The sequence below is a fragment of the Mesoplodon mirus genome (genome assembly GCF_964341445.2).
Source record: "Mesoplodon mirus genome assembly, chromosome: 3".
NCBI lineage: Eukaryota > Metazoa > Chordata > Mammalia > Artiodactyla > Ziphiidae > Mesoplodon > Mesoplodon mirus.
The window spans coordinates 194,346,997-194,365,514 of NC_138978.1; the positions used below are offsets into that span (position 1 = coordinate 194,346,997).

The 18,518-nt window shown below is 39.2% G+C and overlaps 1 protein-coding gene across 2 annotated transcripts in view; it reads left to right on the forward strand.

Annotated features, from left to right (window-relative positions):
* CRB1 (crumbs cell polarity complex component 1) overlaps positions 1-18,518 on the forward strand; it is a 246,548-nt gene that overhangs the window by 16,252 nt on the left and 211,778 nt on the right. The window lies entirely within an intron of this gene.

Genomic DNA, 18,518 nt, shown 5'->3' on the forward strand with positions numbered 1-18,518 from the left:
GGCGCAGTACTTAATGATTTGTATGTATTAAGCCATTTAAGTCATTCAGTTCTCTCCATTCTAACAGAGGTACTGTTTTACAGTTCAGGGAACTGAACCACAACAACATTAAACAATTTGCTCAAGGTCACTCAGCTAAAATGGAGAAATCAGGACTTGAACCCATGCTTTTTGACCTTGCAATAGTACAATATTACACAGTGTTCCTCCATTCAGAGAATTGTTATAATTATTGTATTAAATTAGCTGAATGAAAGATATAATTAGAGAACTATTTAGAAAGCTATGCTGAATATAACTTCTTTTTTGTGTGTGTGCCGTGGGTCATGTGGGATCGTAGTTCCTCAACCAGGGATTGAACCCATGCCCCCTGCACTGGGAGCACGGAGTCTTAACCACTGGACCGTGAGGGAAGTCCTGAATATAGTTTCTTGATCTATGCTTCTCAATCCCTCTTTCCTGGGATTGAAATGTAAATTTGTACAAACCACTGTCTGAATACTTAATAGTTGAATATTTAGTATTTTTTTTTATCTCCTACCCCTATCTTGCCCCTTCCTCCTTCCCTCTCCCCACTGGTAACCGCTAGTTTGTTCTCTATATCTGTGAGTCTGCTACTCTTTTGTTACATTTACTAGTTTGTTGTAATTTTTAGATTCCGCATATAAGTGATATCATATGATATTTGTCTTTCTCTTTCTGACTTACTTCACTTAGCATGATCATCTCTAGGTCCATCCATGTTGCTTCAAATGGCAAAATTTCATTCTTTTTTATGGCTGTAGTATTCCATTGTGTATATACATATATCACATCTTCTTTATTCATTCATCTGTTGATGGACACAGGTTGCTTCCATATTTTGGCAATTGTGAATAGTGCTGCTATGAACATAGGGGTGCATTCTGAATTAGTGTTAGAATAATTTAAGATTTTTAATTCTTTTTTCACCAAGTTAATTTCCAAAGGAAACATTCATGATAGTTATCCAAATTTTTCATTTTATTTCTATTTTTCTATGACCTCACCAGATATAGGTATTAGGATAGACATTGTAATCAGGTTTAGATTAAGTCTTGGGAAAGAATCACCATTGTGGCAAATTAACTCTATCTGATAAGGGGTTGATTATATCTAGTTCCCTTATGGTTGGTCCTGTAGGTAAAAAAAAAAAAAAAATTATCCACTTTCATGTCTGCCAAGAGTATGCAAAAGGAAATGATATATAGGGCTGAAAACATCCTTTAGAATCTATTAAATACTGCCTGTATTTTGCAGAGAAAGATAAAGTCCATATTGATCAAAAAACTTGATCAAGATAATTTACCCAAGCAAAAGATAGCAGTAAAATATACAGAGCATGTACTCTAGCGTCAGAAGATGTAGGTCAGATCTTGCTTCTGTAATTGATTAATCGAGAAAACTTGGAGTGTTACTTAACCTCTGGGAGGATAAAGATTTTGACTAGAAAAATTAGCTAATGATACAATAATATTGCCCATAAAATTGTCTTGAGGATCAAATGAGAAGATATATGTGGCAGTGTTTTACAAACTATTAAGTGTTACATAAATGTTAGCTACTATTAATTAGATTTTGTTTTCCATTATAGAGAGGAGGTACTATAAAATCTACATATCATCAACTTAGAAATGGTTCCTATACCAAGACAAAGGCAGGAGATATTACAGCTTCTTTATAAAATATTTTTATAAAAAGTTTCAGCTGTTATTGCAAGTACTGAATAGTTAGATTACAATTCCTGGCTTATCATTTTAAAATCATACATTTATAAACTCATAAAATAGCCTTCAGTTTTGTTTTAGTCTGTTACAAAAAATTACAAAGGATTTTGACATCAATATTTTTCACAAATATTTTAAAGTAAAATTATGGTTCTTAGTTCAAAACTTTTAATCTGTATACCCAATCTCATTTTTCAAATTCTTTAATGGCTTTCAGGAAATGCAAGGCGACAGTAACACTTCGCCACGAGAAGATGTGTGATTAAGACATGAATCCATTTGAGGAAATGCTTCAACCTTCCTCCAGCTGTTTGTCTCTGAATATATTTCTTGGATATAAAATGATACAAATATGATATTTAAAACTTTTGTGAGCTGACTGCAAAATGCATATGAGCTCTGCACTTGCTAGGCAGTCCTATGGCAACAGGATCCTAAAGCTGAGAGCAAATTCACTGAGTTGTCTATATTACATATAAATATGTATTCATGGGATGGGGCCTCACACCAAAGGGAAGATGAGCTCAGGGTCTGGGTTTCCATTTCTGATGTCCTCCATCACTTTACCTCTTGTAGTGAGAGTCCAGCCCATTCGCAGTCTTGCCCCCATGAGGGAAGGACAAAAGAGCCTCCAGTCAGCTCTTCTGCTTTCTCTCCCACCTTCTCAGATCATTTCCTTTGAAAGTGGCCTAAAAGTACGAGGAGAATCTGTAGATCTAGAAAAGCTGGGAGAGCAAACAAGTATTGAAGACACTTAGGTAAAGATATACTGAGAGTGAAAAAAGTGTGAGTGAAATAAAGGTAGGAAAGATGAGTTGTCTGCTCCTCAGCCCTTGCTCTTGTCTTCTTATTCCTCAGCAACTTGTCTCTGATGATGAGTCCATGTCACCTAAAATCCAGGACTTAAATTAGAGCAGTAAGAAACTAGCTTCAGTACAGCAGTATCTAAAACTAGATGAATTTGATAAGAAAATAATTTTCAGTGAGGATCTAAAAATACGGATGAGGAGGGGAATGGAAGGGGCATTTCACATGAGAAGTAGAACTCTGTACACTGAATAAAGTGTGTTAAAGATACTTAGCATTTAACAAGATTTATACATACAAACATGAAATATAAGACACAAGGTTTGCTTCATGTACTCAATTTGAGGTCTCACCTAAATGATATCACAGGTGGGTAGGCTTTAACAGAAATCAAACCCTTAAAAAATAAAGTAAAATTTAAGATAAATGACTTTGAGGGCTTTATGTGAAGGAAAATCACACCTTTGCCCAATGCAAGTAGGACAGGACTGTCTCCTCATCTTATTTCCAATGCTTTTCATAATTTGCATTTAAAACTTGAAGAGTGTCCTCCACCTACCTGCTGCCAGACTTGTCTTATACAGTTTTCTACTTGCCTATTGCCAGAAGAATAAGCATGGAACTGGATTCTGAGGGTGCTGGAGTCGAAGGGGGATGTATCGTAAAGTGGATAAAGTATAATATGGGATAACTCTCTGAGGATGCAAGATTTAACACCCAGGCAAGAACCCTGGGAAACAGTGCAGACATGCTGAAAGGTTGGCAATAGCACCCTGGAGAAAGTGAGGAGCTGCAAGCAAGGTAGAAATGCCAGAATTGGGGGCTTCCCTGGTGGTGCAGTGGTTGAGAATCCGCCTGCCAATGCAGGGGACACAGGTTCGATCCCTGGTCCGGGAAGATCCCACATGCCGCGGAGCAACTAAGCCCGTGCGCCACAATTACTGAGCCTGTGCTCTAGAGCCAGCGAGCCACAACTGCTGAGCCCGCATGACACAACTGCTGAAGCCCACGTGCCTAGAGCCCGTGCTCTGCAACAAGAGAAGCCACCACAATGAGAAGCCCACTCACCGCAATGAAGACCCAACGCAGCCAAAAATAAATAAATAAAATAAATAAATTTATTTTTTTAAAAAGCCAGAGTTGGCATCCCAGATGGTGAAAGACTAGGCAAAGTGAGCATGCTAGAGTGGATACACCACATAAGACTGGGAAGCCCACCAGAGGCCTGTTTCCAAGGGGGGCCTAGAGGATTCATGGTTCATAATGAGGAATGAGCTGGTGAGGGGGGCACCAACCTTGGAAAGAATCTCAGTAGTAGCTGTCCTCCCCAGGCCAGAGAGTAAGAGATGCTTTTTGTGGAATGCAGAATAAGGGCCCCCCAAAGATGTTCAAGACCTAGTTCCCAGAACCTGTGAATATGTAACCTTCATAGCAAAAGGGACTTTGTAGATTTGATTAAGGATTTTGATATGAGATTATCCTGTATTATTCGAGTGGGCCTATTGTAATCACAGGGGTGTTTATGAGAAAGAGGCAGGAGGGTCAGAGTCAGAGAAGGAATCAGAGGTTGGAATGAAGTGGTCATGAGCCAAGGACTGCAGACATCCTGTAGAAGCTGGAAAAGGCAAGTAAAGGGATTATTCCCTAGAGCCTCCAGAAGGAATGCAGCTAAGCGAACACTTGATTTTAGCCCAGTGAGATTCATTTTGGATTTTGACCTCCAGATCTGCAAGAGAATAAATCTGTGCAGTTTTAAGCCACTGTTTTTGCTAATGTGTTACAAGAGCTATAGGGAAAGACTTCACTTTTAAGGAACTGGACTAACTAATGTGGATGACCCCCTAAAACAGTGGAGACCAAATGGCCATGCTTCACAGTTAGGAGTCAGGTGGGTGCACTTATGGTAAAGAGGAGAAAGGTCTGAGTGGCAGTCAGGAGAGCTGACTAATGGAGAGGATGTGGCTCCCAGAACATAGTGCCCCAAAGAGGCAAGACAGAGGGGCAGCCCACACAGACACTACTCAGTCTACACAGTGAGAAGAGATCAAGGATGGATGACCAGGAGGCTGTAGCCAGTTGCTTCAAAAAAACTCATGATTCCTTTTCCAATTTTAGGATTTGAATCACTTTTCAAACCCACTGAGTGAAGAAGAGGTCAGGTATCCAATGGGAAGGACTCTTGAAAAGTGTATATGGTAATTATCTAATACTACCACAATAGAACCTGTGACCAATTCTTTGGGTAACAGGACAAAGGTGAATACCCAAACACTTTAAAGACTGCTTAAAGTCAGAATCTGAGTTGACTTTGTTACTGAGAAACCCCAAATCTCATCACAGCCCTCCTATTAGACTGAAGTCATATGAGGCCAAGTAGTAGACTCCTGGCCCAGATCCAGTTCACGGGGGTCCACTGGTTCCACAAGTATACCCATTGTTTATTTCCCTTCCTTGAAAGTATAATTGAAATGGACATACTTGATAGTTGACACAATCCTCACTTTGATTCTTTGGCCTGAGGGTGGGTGGGTGAGGAAGGTCGAGTGGAAGTTTTTGAAATTACTTGCCATTGTGGCCAAGACAGTGAATAAAAAACACTATTCAATGTCAGGAGGAATGGCAGAAATTACTACCACTCTTAAAGGATGCAGAGATGGTGATCCCCCCTGTATTTCTATTTGATCCACCAGTTTGTTTTCTATAAAAGGTGATGGTCCTTGGAAAATTACAGTAGATACCATAAATTCTGTCAAGTACTAGCCCCAATTGCAGTTGCCATGACATAAAAGAATACCTTTTCTAGAGCCAATTTTAAAAAGAATGCTAATCATACTGGATGAGCAAGAAATGATAAGTATCAAGGATGCATTGATAAGATACATTTACTTGAGAGGGAAGGAGATTAATGCTATGAGATTTCAGGGACCTGCTACATCAGTAATATTTTAGAGGTCCAGTCGTCTGAAGCATGTTAGGCTATCCTCTTCACAGTGAAGGACAAATTCTTGCATCTTGTAACTTCCATCATGAAGAATGAAGCAAAAGGCTTGGGAGGCCTCCTTGGGTTCTGGAGACAGACTGTTCCACACTTGGAAATACTGCTCCAGCCCAAATATTAAGTGACATGAAAGGCTGACAGTTTTGAGTGAGGCCTGGGGCAGAAAGGGGTTCTGATGCAAGACCAGCAGATGATGCAACCTCTGCTTGGACAATACAAGTCAACAGACCGTATTATTTTAGATGTATCTATGAGATAAGATGCAGTGTGGAATCTATGGTCAAATTCCAGAATCTCACTGCAAGCCTTTGGAGTTGTGAAGCAAGGCCATGCCATCTGCAGTGGAGAATTATCTAGCTTTTGGAAAACAAATCCAGATGGGCTACTGGGCCCTGGTAGAGATGGAATGCCTAGCTATGAATCATGAGATGGCCCTGCTGCCAGGGCTGCTCAGCATGAGAAAGATTCCATCAAACACACCAAGTCATAAGGTCAGGGCCGCAGCAGCAACCCAGTTTGAAATGGAAATGTTACACTGTGGATTAGATATAAGTGGGGACAGAGGGCACAGATACTTCAAAAGCCCCATGGCATCTACGTTCCACCCCTCATGGGACTTGGATCCACTTCTTCATATTCATTCCAGGAGCTGTTCCTTCAGGATTCTAGAGGGCCTCTCCTCCTGGGAGAATCTTTAAGGAGAACATAGTGGCACTAACCACAGCACCCCCCACTGCAGATAATCAAAGGGATATAACTGGTCTTCTGAATCCTTCTTCTCTACTAAGAATTCTAGATGACCCTCACCCTCAGCTGTTCTAGGTGGATTAACGGTGGTTTGACCTAGACCCCAATATGTGATGGGTCTGAGCCCTTGGCTCTCCAGGCCTTTCTTAGGGCATAGCTGTTACACTTGCCCATTAGCCATCAAGATTGGTCAAGGGTGTATCAAGGGCCACCTAGTTGGGAGCCAAACTTATTTCTCCTGATGCAACTAGGGTATGGTTGGCTAACAATCTGTAGCTGTTTTCTTATTTGATATCTACCTAACTTTTGAGCCAAGGTCATGGTCTTCTCAGGGAAGCCAATGAATAAGATGGCAGTACATGGGCCTAGCCATTTCTGCCCAGTGTGAGATCCCTCTTATGGACTCTTCTAATGAGTTCTTTGCTCCAGAACTTCCCACTGAGCTGGCAGACAACTTGTACACCCTGCATCATGATTTGATTGATCCCCTGCCAAATTCTGCTTCCTCCTTTTGTCTTTCATGGGTGTTACCTCCCCTCCTCCAACAAATTAATTTCTTCTCCTAACTCCATCTCTGTCTACTTCTCAGAGAACCTGAATGACCTTCACAAAGAAATAGGGTAGGGTAGAGACAAGTGGATGACCTATGGGAGTGGGCACACAGTCTGAAGATCTTTGTACCACTTGTGGTAGTGGTTTTAAGTGTCCCCACATTCTTTGATACTCCTCTCTTCAAGAGGTGGAGCATAGTTTCCCTCCCCTCCACTTTGAGCTAGACTTTCTTCTAATGAATAAAGACTAGTTTACAAAGGGCACTGTAGCTTCCTGCTCCTTCTCTCTTATATCACTTCCTCTGGAGGAAGCCAGCTGCCATATCATGAGGAACCCAGGGGACACAGGAGAGCCCCATGTGACGAGCAACAGAGGCTTTCTGCCAACAGCCATGTGAGTGACCTTGGAAATGGACCCTTTAGTCCCCAGACTGCAACCCTAGGCAGCAGCTTGACTGCAACCTCCTGAGGGACTCTGAACCAGAACCAGCTGCTTCTGGATTCCTAAGTGGAAGTCGCTGCAGATAAATGTTTGTTGTTTCAAACTGCCAAGTGTCAGAGGATTTTGTCACACAGCAATGGATAACCATATACTTGTAAATGACCATCTGAAAGTATCCGCTATTGAAGAAGCACTAAACAGACAAAGTGACTCACCCAGTTGTCATCAGCCAGCCTCTGTCATCAGCCACTCCTGTGCTGGTAAAATGGTTGCAAGAATGGAGAAACCATGGGGACAGGGATGAAAGCTATTCATGGTCCCAACAACTTGGGCTCCCATTCACCAAGGCTTATCTGTCTAGTTCTGCAGCTCCTGGAAGCCCGAACTGGTGGCAGTGGAGGCCAGCACTGAAACATTCTACGAGGAAACTCACCTGCCAGTTGGTGGCAACATAGCTGCATTGGACCCTTCTGTGAGTCAGGAGTGGGCATGTGCCCTTGGAATCCACAGGTTGTGTCAGTTATATCCCATGTCACTGAACAGCTGCTGGCCTGACAGAATGATGGAAAAGTCTGTCAAAAGCACAATTAAGAAGTCAGCTCACATCATCCTCCAGGACGTAATGTATGTTCCAAATCAGTGACAATGTGTGTCTCTGTGTCCCCAGTGGGCAAATATGTGGGAACCGAGGATGGAAGCAGGAGTGGCCCAACCTGTCCTCCTTTTGGGGACCCAGTTGGAGAACTTGTACTTTCTGTCCCTGCAACTCTGAGACACTGAAGTGTGTTTTGAGGACCTGATTTCATAGGGGAAATAATTTCATTTGGGTCCCACTAACTCTAAGCTACAGTTGCTAGCCGGGCACTTTGGGTTCCTCATGCTAACGGTCAAGCAGGCAGGGAGAGTCGTCAGCATCCTGATGGGGATAATTAGACCTGATCATCAAGCAAAGGCAGGACTTCAGAGGCTTGACATATGCAGTGCTCTGTGGCTGGCTCCGCTGCTGCTCCTGGAATCCTGTGAGCACCATGTGGTACAGCCTGTGTTAACCTGCTGTGATGACAGACATGTGGCCCAGGTACCCATGCTGCCAAATATCCGTCATGTGAGTGAGACCATTTTAGTCACCTACACACCAGCCAAACCACCAGCCAAGTGTGCTGGAGGCATGAGCAAGCCAGAAGAGGCAGCTGAGTGGTTCAGACCACAGACTCACAAATAAATGATCAGATTTCTAAGTACCTAAATTCTAGAGTAGTTTGTTATAGAGCCAGAGTATAGATAAATAACTCACAAGGAGAAGGGTTGTAGGAACCAGGTTACTGGGCCATCCTTCTTCTCAAACACTGTGATCCAAAGGTCTTTCCAAGAAAAATGGATATTTATTAATGACTAGAGTTTCTGAATAAAATCCTTTTCTCATCTACCCTTCTGGTGACTTGATTGAAGCCATGCGTGAATCTTGGGGCTGTTCTTTCCTATTTTGTGTTAGGCTTATCCTGAAGCCATGCTCTTGTGGCCTATCCCCTGGTTCTAGCTTTGGTTCAGGTTAGAATTACAACCTTATCACATAGTTGTGCTCTTATGAGCTCTAGTACAAACACATTATGGACAGAAGTAAGGCTGTGTGATTATAGCCTTATGTATTATGGAGTGAACTTGAGAAGTAGCCCTGTACACACTGTGTAAGTATGATCTGTATGGCTTTTCTTTTCTCTTCTTGCCTTGTTGCACTGGCTAGAACTTTCAGCACTATGTTGAATAAGAGAAGCTAAGAGTGGACATCCTCGACTTGTTCCTGATCTTAGGGTGAAAGCATTCCATCCTTCACTATTTAGCTGTGGAGTTTTTGGTAGAAACTCTTTATCAAGTCGAAGTTTCCCTCCATTCCTATTTTTCTAAGTGTTTCTATCATGCATGGGAGTTAAATTTTGTCAAAGGCTTTTTCTTCATCTAATGATATGCTCATATGATTTTTTTTCTTTAAGGCTTTTAATGTGGTTGATTACATTGATTTTCAGCCTTGCATATGAGGAATCAATCCCATTTGGTCATAGTGTATAATTCTTTTCATATATATTTTTGGATTCAATTCACTAGTATTTTACTGAGGTTTTTTGCATCTATGTTCATGAGATATACAGACCTGAAGTTTTCCTTTCTTCTAACGTCTTTACCTGTTTTAGGCATTAGTGTAACGTTGGCCTCGTAGAATGAATTAGGAAGTAGTCTCTCTACTTTCTGGCAGAGACTGTAGAGAGTTGGTATCATTTCTTCATTGAAAGTTTGGTAGAATTTACGAGTAAAACAGTCTGGGCATAGTGCTTTTATTTTTTGAAGATTATTATTTGAAGATTATTGACTCAATTTCTTCAATAGATATAGGCCTCTTCAGATTATTTACTATTTCTTATATAGATTTTGTATTTTTTGTCTCTAAAGAAAATGGTCCATTTTATCTAAGTTACCAAATTGGTGGGCACAGGTTGTTCATAGTACTTCCTTTTATTGTCCATCTGATCAATAGTGACATGTCTGTCTTGCTAGGTTCCCTCTTTTCTGGTCCTTTGGCTAAAGAGTGCTGGCTTTTGCTCGACATTTATTTGTCTACATCTTTTGGCATTTTTGAATTTCTAGCTTCTTCAGATCCAAGTCTGGGATATATAAGGCCAAAAAACCCCAAAAAAGAGCTTATCGTCATATCATTTCTTGAGCCTCGAGTCCACTAGCCAGTCTGCTTTGCTCTATCTTTTAGAGTCTCTCATGTTTACTTTATATGTATAATGTATAGGATTTTTAGTTGTAATTAGCAGAAGAATAGGAAAAAAAATATGTGTATTCCATTTTCCTGGAAGAGGTCCCAAGAATATTTTTAGATTGTTAAGTGCTTGAAAAAAGAGCAAAAGAAGAATAAAATTTCATGACACATGAGAACTATATGAAATTCAAAATTCAGTGTCTATAAGTAAAGTTTTAATTGTCCATGGCTGCTTTTGTGCTACAATGGCTAAGGATGAGTAGTTGCATCAGAGACTGCATGGTTCAAAACCCTAAAATATTTACTATCTGATCCTTTATAAAAATTTGTTCACCCCTGGATCACATAACAGAATGAATTACTAGAACTTTATTAGCAGAGCTGAGTAGAGTACCTCCTCAATCAAAATTAAAAGAGTAAGGGTGTGTAAATTCAGATAGACTCTATTTAGGTTTAGGCCTTGATGAATACAGACTTGGTTGAAATGTTGGTTAGGAAAAGTTATACTTCTGCAGAAGGTTTCCTGCACTCCTACCCCTAGTATCCATATTTTTTACATACTTATTATTTTATAATACTTATTTCATCAATTCTAAGAAGTATCTTTCCCTATATTTTAACATCTCTGATGTGACTTTCAATCAATACCTTGTCATAGTCTAATTGGCGGCATTTTTTCCTTCTTAGTAATATAAAAAATAATGATGCATCTTATAGTTGATGACATCTTAGATTAAGTGAGATATGCAATTGATCTGAAGCAGTCACAAATACATCCTTGAGCAGTTAAGAATGTATACATTTTTGAGTTTAGGCCAAAAGCTACTCAGGTTATATTAACTTTTCCTTAAACATTGACCTCAAGGTCACCCTTTTAAAAAATAAATTCTTTTTAGTGCAAAACCTTTTTCACTTATAATTTTTCCAATTAAATGTTTCTCTAGCAAAGTCTGCTAGAGAAACATTTAAAACTCTTAAATATTTTTTCTACTCTCAAAATGTTCCCCTCAAAACTTGAATGTTTCCAAAAAAATTTCTCATTTTGATTATACATAATTGTTGTGTGTTTGTAACTTCCATTTGCATATTGGAATTGTATAACCAAGGTTGTCACTGTCATAATGTTGACCAGTTCTAATTATGAGTCCTAAAAACAAGCACCAAACTAACTTTGAAAGGCATATTGCAAGAAAAAAAAAAAAAAAAAACCAAACCAATGGTACTATTTTCCACTTATCTAACCTTTCAAGGGCACTTAGCAGTTAGAAGATTATGATAAGTACAGACAGGTTTCATGATTAGAAGGTTCATTAGTAAGAAGGTACAGAATACTAATCACAAGACTTTCATTTGCACTGACAAGGTCTGACCTAGCTAGCATTCATCAGTGACAGTGGAATTGCTCCCTGGTGATATCAACCCCAGGCAAGGCGGAGAAAACATGTTCTTCATGGAGGAATTCATCAAAAGTAAGCAGCGCTGTACCACACACCATTGCTTTGAGGTGCTCCCCAGAGGGTAGCCAGCATCTTCTCTGAATTGGTTTGTTTGGTCTGTAAAATGCAAAATGCTCAGGGAAAGTTTACATGTTAAAGAAAAACAGCTTAAACTTTGGAACTTGGGAAAAACAATCATCCCACAAATCTGCACCTTAAATAATCTAGGTGACCATGAGTAGGTGCTTTGGTAAATATTAAACCCATAAGCCCAGGAGAATATTATTAACTATTAACTATGTAGTAGTTATACATGTTATAAACTCTTGTAAATATTGCCATTTTAAAATATTGTGACAGCAAAAGATTACTACATTAATATCACTCAAAATTTCATATTTGAAGCCTGGAAAGATACTTGTACGTTTTCATTGTACATGTATATTAAATGGCTCTTTTTCCAAACATCACAATTTTCAACAAAATATACCCTCATCATGTAAAAGCATTTTATGAAGAATAATTAAGTTCCCAGATTTTGGTCTGTGAAAGACAAAACCGAGCACTGCCAATTTTCCCATCTGCAGAAATCTTACTGCTAATTTGTTACAGAATTAGCAAATGAAATAATTAGAAATTATACAAAACAAAATATGCCTGACTGGGAAGCATCCAGTCTCTGGAGTCAGACAAACCTGATTTTGAATTCTTTTAATTAATTAAGGACTCTGGGCCTCAGTTTTCTTATCTGTAAAGTAGGACAATACTACCTAACATACAGGGTGGGGGATAAGTGTTAGATAAATGGTGATTATTGTAGCCAACTCTAAATTATGTAGTAAATATTTTAAATACAAAAAAACTCCAAAAGAGAAGAAGGAGCTCAGTGAGACAGGTGAGAGTCTCCTGGAGGTGAGACTTGGGCTAAGCCTTACAAATTCTCTATTTCTTACAATAATAACATCATTATTATCTTACATTTTAATGTTTCTGAAATTGATGTTAAAATAAATGGTGAAAAAAAGCAGGTAATGATTAAATTATGATACAGTTAGCGTTGCCTACATATTTGCCAATTCATGAGATCCCCACAGATAGGTAAATTTTAGTTTTAATTTGGATCTTTATTATTGATTGCAATGTCTTCACAACAATTAAACTCTGGTACAGGATTAAAACAAAATGTTACTTTTTTTTTTTTTTTTTTTTTTTTTGCGGTACGCGGGTTCATGCCCCAGTCTGGGAAGATCCCACATGCCGCGGAGCGGCTGGGCCTGTGAACCATGGCCGCTGAGCCTGCGCATCCGGAACCTGTGCTCCGCAACGGGAGAGGCCACAGCAGTGAGAGGCCCTCGTACCGCAAAAAAAAAAAAAAAAAAAAAAAAAAAAAATCAATACCTGTTGGGACTTCCCTGACGGTGCAGTGGTTAAGACTTCTCCTTCCAATGCAGGAGGTGCGGGTTCGATCCCTGGTCAGGGAGCTAAGATCCCACATTCCTTGTGGCCAAAAAACCAAAACATAAAACAGAAGCAATATTGTAACAAATTCAATAAAGAGTAAAAATGGTCCACATCCCGGGGCTTCCCTGGTGGCGCAGTGGTTGAGAGTCCGCCTGCCGATGCAGGGGACATGGGCTCGTGCCCCGGTCCGGGAGGATCCCACTTGCTGCGGAGCGGCTGGGCCCGTGAGCCATGGCCGCTGAGCCTGTGCATCCGGAGCCTGTGCTCTGCAACGGGAGAGGCCACAACAGTGAGAGGCCCGCGTACCGCAAAAAAAAAAAAAAACAGATAAAAAACAAACAAAAAAATGGTCCACATCCAAAAAAAAGTCTTAAAAAGAATCAATACCTGTCATGGTTCAGATCCTGGTTGGAAGTGAGCATTAGTCATTGTAAGAAGTCACCCACATCCAGTGCATCTGGATTACTGGCACCTGTGCCCGTTTTGGAGAAACAAGGACTCTTCTACCTGTCAGTCGATTGCTTTGATCTGGCTGTCTCAGGTATTTGCTAGGGAACTTCAAAGTGCAGACTCAGCCCCATAGAGCTGCAGACATTTTTGCCAAAGCAGTACAAGTTGGGAACCAGAGTTAGTCCTATTGCCCTTAGCATGTTTTCTCACATGACTATCAAGCTTATTCTTTCACCTTAATTCCTCTCCACTTTTTCAGCACATTGAGCTTCTGCCTGGACTTGCTGATTTGTCTCCCTTTCCCACTCTGGGCCTAAGTCCCTGTTTTGAACCCAGTGCATGGTCTTGGAGCCCTGAATACCCTAAGTATATCATGTCAGAATTCTCCCCGTTGTGGTCTAACCCAGTGCCTCATGGCATGACCACTGGCTGAATTTCTGTTCTGAATGGACCAACTTGGAACCTCCTTGGGCATGCCTCCTTAGCACCGCTGTTGTACCAGGCAATCTGCTGTGGAAGCTTGTGGAAGCATATGCTCTTCTATGTGCTTTATTTGTATCCATTCCGTACTCTGTTTGTGTGTGTGTGTGTGTGTGTGTGTGTGTGTGCGTGCGCATGCACATGAGCTTTTCCTAGCAAAAGATTTTTGTGTAAAAAAAATTTATTTTTTGTATTCTTTTAAATTTTCACATTACCTAGCCTTTAAACTCAAAATAATTCCATGTTCCTTTGACTCTACTGTGTTCATTACACATCTCAGTTTGCAGAAGCCTGGGGATCATCCTTTATACCTCCCTCTCCCACACTCTTCACTCTCAATCCATAACTAAGTCCTGCCACTGTTTCTTGAATTGATTCTTCCTCTCTGAGAGTCTCCAGTCCCCTGGTCTAGACCCTGTATCTCTGACGGGAAGATTGTGCTAGCCTCCTGGTTTGACTCTCTGCCTTTAGTTGTGCCCTTTCAAAGCTGTCCTCCTCCCAGAACTGTGCTCAATTTATATATCATGTTTATATACCACCTGAAATATATTTACTATATATTTATTACCTCGAAGACAATTAACAACACCAGAACTTAATATCCACTGAAATATAATCTTTTTCTCTCTAGAATTACCCTAATTTCTACCCAAGATAGCCAAATTAAGACTAATTTGTTGGCAAAATAAGTCTGGTTTCAATAAACTTGTTCTGATTATTTAGTAAGTGTAATTAATCATATAGATTCTTTTCATTTGACTGCCCTGGAACCTCAGATTGAACTTTAAGAGGCCTCTCAAGGCCAGGAAAGCCATGCCAAGGACTTGCCATTAGATTCACCTGTAATACCTATAGATTTGGGTGAATTCCTCTCTTCTCAAGGTCCCCAAAATATTTTGAGCTTCCTGCACCTGCCAGGAAGTGACCTTCCTCATTTACCTCGTAAGGCTCCTGGGAACCCTGTGAGCAATGTTCCAGGTTGTTTTTCCAGGGGAATTTATAGCTCCAGAAAGTACACTTTGGTTCTTTAAAGCTGTCTGGTCATATCTGATTCTATGCATATTCTCAAATATGACATTCCAGTCAAAGCCAATGTTTCCAATTATGTCCTATTATAAGAAGAACAGACTCTTATTGGACTTATGCAAATAGCTTTATTGCCATAAAAATAAGAACACTCACTAAGAGTTTCCAAATTCTGGAGGGATCAGGTAGAAAGGAAAGATAAATGCTTCAGTTTTGCTTACAAAGGAATAACTTACCAAATTGCTGTAAGTCATAATTAGCTTAAAGAGAAAGGTTTCTTATATCTGGAAAACAAAGATTAAAGCCAATAATATTTCAGACAAAAAGTCATAAAAATTATTATTCAGCCATGCAACTAGCCCTTGTTGATCTTGATCTTTTGTTAGCAGTTTATGAAGCCATCAGGTTTTTCATTAGGATTCTTTTATTTGTTACCCAGTTCATACCCAGGAAGGATTTGAAAGTTATCAGAAACTGTGCTTGTCAAAAAATCCTTTCAATGAATCTTCTTGCAGATGAAGCATTTTCGCAAAAGCATAAAACAACTGTCTATAAATGACAAAAGACTTAAAAAGGCATGGTTAAATACCTGATTATAATGTAATTGACAAAGAACTGTGGTTATTTTTGTGGCATACAATATTTTAAGATAATAACTAGAATTATGACTGATAACATAGTAGGACATATCTGAATTTTAGGAATTTCATATAATTTCTAGAACATTTATATTAATGACATTTATCCATACACTATAACCTAAGAAGGTTTATCACCACTCATTTGATGATGCTTCCCATGTAATTTAACATACCAAATAAGCCTAATAAGTTTAATATCTTTATTTGATAAGAAGAGAAAACAAATCTCTTGAAGTGTTCCAGGGCCCCTCTGGAAAACCTCAAAGTAATTTCCAGGTCAGCAACACTTCATTTAGAGTTTGATTTTTTGAGGAAGTTTGTCAGAGATATCAAAGGTTTTAAAACACTTGGTCAAATAAGATCATAGGTCACTGTGAAACAATACTTATTCACTTAGTCAAGTGACAATAAAGATTTCAAAGGCAAATACAGAAAGATACAACAGATTACATAAAAGGTAAAGAAACTTTACAATCTGTTATCAAAAGCAGATCAGTAATTCAAGAAAACTTTGTTGCTCTTAACAGAGAGAAAATGAAATTCAGCTTTTGCACCATCTTACCCTTAATAAAATTAATTTACTCAATTAATTTTATTCTAATTTTGTCAGTCCTGACCACACATAGAATTCCTTTCATTTTTCTCACTAACCTTCTATAACTTTTTATATCTGTATTAATTTATCCTTTATTTTCTTTCCCATTTAGAAATAACCAACTTTAGGTAAAATAAATCCCTTTCTTATTAATTTTTAGTAGTTTTATTGCATAGTCTAATTAGAACTCTTACCCTTTAAAAACCTCAATTTCTAGTGAAAACTAAGGAATAAGCAATTATAAACTGTCTTTTACACTAGCATTCTGTAGAATGGCAAACTTATAAATACCATTTATAATTTCTAAAAACCATGTACTTATAGAAAATGTCTCATATTTATTAATAGTCCTAAATATCTTCAGTTTCTCTGCAAAAGGAAGCCTGTGTTCAGTAATTAATGTTTCATTATCTTATTTTATTTGGGAATGATCTAGATATTTAATCAACTTCCATCATTTAATTTAATTTAGCCAAATTCTAAAGTTTCAAGTTACCAAAAATCTAGAGGAACTATTTTTAAGCAGACATTCCTAAAACATAATTATTCCTAAAGAGTTCACCTAAAAACTCTGATCTCATTTATGTTCAAGTTACTTATAAAAATTTCCTCATATCAAGTAACTTTTCTTGCTGACAAACTTCATAACAGAAAATGTAAGATCTTATTTGACTTTTAGTAAACCTAGGTACAATAAAAGTATTATAGTTAATGTTGATGGCTCTAAAGACGTCTGTATTAATTAAACTAACAAATGAACTAACTTTAATACCAAATATTAAATTAATACTGAATATTTCCCAGATCACATGAACCTGACATTCTTCTGGGTTAGTTTCTTTTATCCTTCTGAGAATTTATGTAAGCACTTAATTTTCCTTTATGCCAATTAAATAGAGCTCATTTATAAATTTTGACAAAACCATCTGGAAGTGAGACACATCATATTTAGAATACGCACACAGAAAGACAGACAGACACAACCAGAGATCTCATAGTTTCATTTTTAAAACTTAGCCATGAATCAGGTATTATAATATAAAACTCACTAGTTTATAAATATAAGTTTGGTTAAGTTAAGTTTTACCCACTTGAGTTTAAAAAGGCCTCTTTTCTCTTTTTTTGTCCCTCAGTCTCAGGAATTGGAGGTGGTCTAGATAAGACAAGTGTTCCTGAGAGCCCTGTTAGAACATTTACATCTCAAAGCACAGTGAGAGAAAAGCAATTTATCCTAGAAGGACTTTTGTTTCCTTAGGGTCAGAATTTTGAAAAGATGTTTTATCAAGCTGGCTTTCTCTAACTGTGTACAGAGATATCAGTTTTGGAATGTCACAGAGCCCCATCTTGGCCATTTCAGGCAGCATTTTCTTTATTCCCAATTAAGTAACTACTTGCAAGTACAGGTTTCATACATAAACCTGGCTGGAGTACTAGTTGGAGGTTGGCTATCAGACATCCCTTGTCTCTCTGTTTGGGAAACTTTATTCCCCATTTTAAAGTTGGTTTCAAGATAAAATTACTAATGAAATTGTACAGTGGGTTGATGGACTGTTTGTGAACTTAACTCCCCTAGGTGTCCCCCTAGCGTTGTTTCATCTCTTTTAGATATCTCGGTTTCCCCCTCCAGCAGTCTAGAACTGCCATGGGTGTTGAGAGCACTGAACGGACAACTCCTACATTGTTTGTCCCCGGATGAGCAATTTTTAATTAATGAGTGGGTTTCCCTGTGGGACTGCTGCATAGTATGAGGACTAGCCTCCATCACTCCTGTAAATTTCTCAGTTGCCTGAGAAAAGCCCTAATTGGCTGGGAGAAGCTCTGTCCCTTCTCTTCGGAGCCGAGAGCTCTCATATGGTATCTTCACTTTCATCCCAACAATTCTGTTAAAGTAGCTGAATTGGGAAAACATGTCAGGTCAGCCTCCTACCTACACAGTCCAAACCTCCTCAGTGCCTTTCAACGGAGCAAAATCTTCCTAGTGTCTCTCAGCTGGGGAATACAGGTGCCTCTTCTTGAACCTAAGTTCAAGGATAACCAACTCCTCATAGCAAGGAGTTTAACCACCTTTGAATAAACTCAGGATCTTTAACCAAGATGGGTGATCCAAGACCAGGAGAGACTCACCCAAATTCACCTGGACTCACCAAGGAGGTGGACAGGCACAAGGAGCCCCCTTGCAGGTACGGGGTCCTCAAAGAGTTCAGGGGAAGGAGAAAAATCTGCTCTGAGTCCTTTTGTGGTTGCCAAAACTATCGACTTGAAAACACACACACACAATGTAAGAGCTGTGAGTTGAGTTTATTCAGTGTCTTATGAGGACTATAGCCTGGCAGACAGCCTCTCATACAGCTCTGAGAAACTGCTCCAAAGAGGTAGGGGAA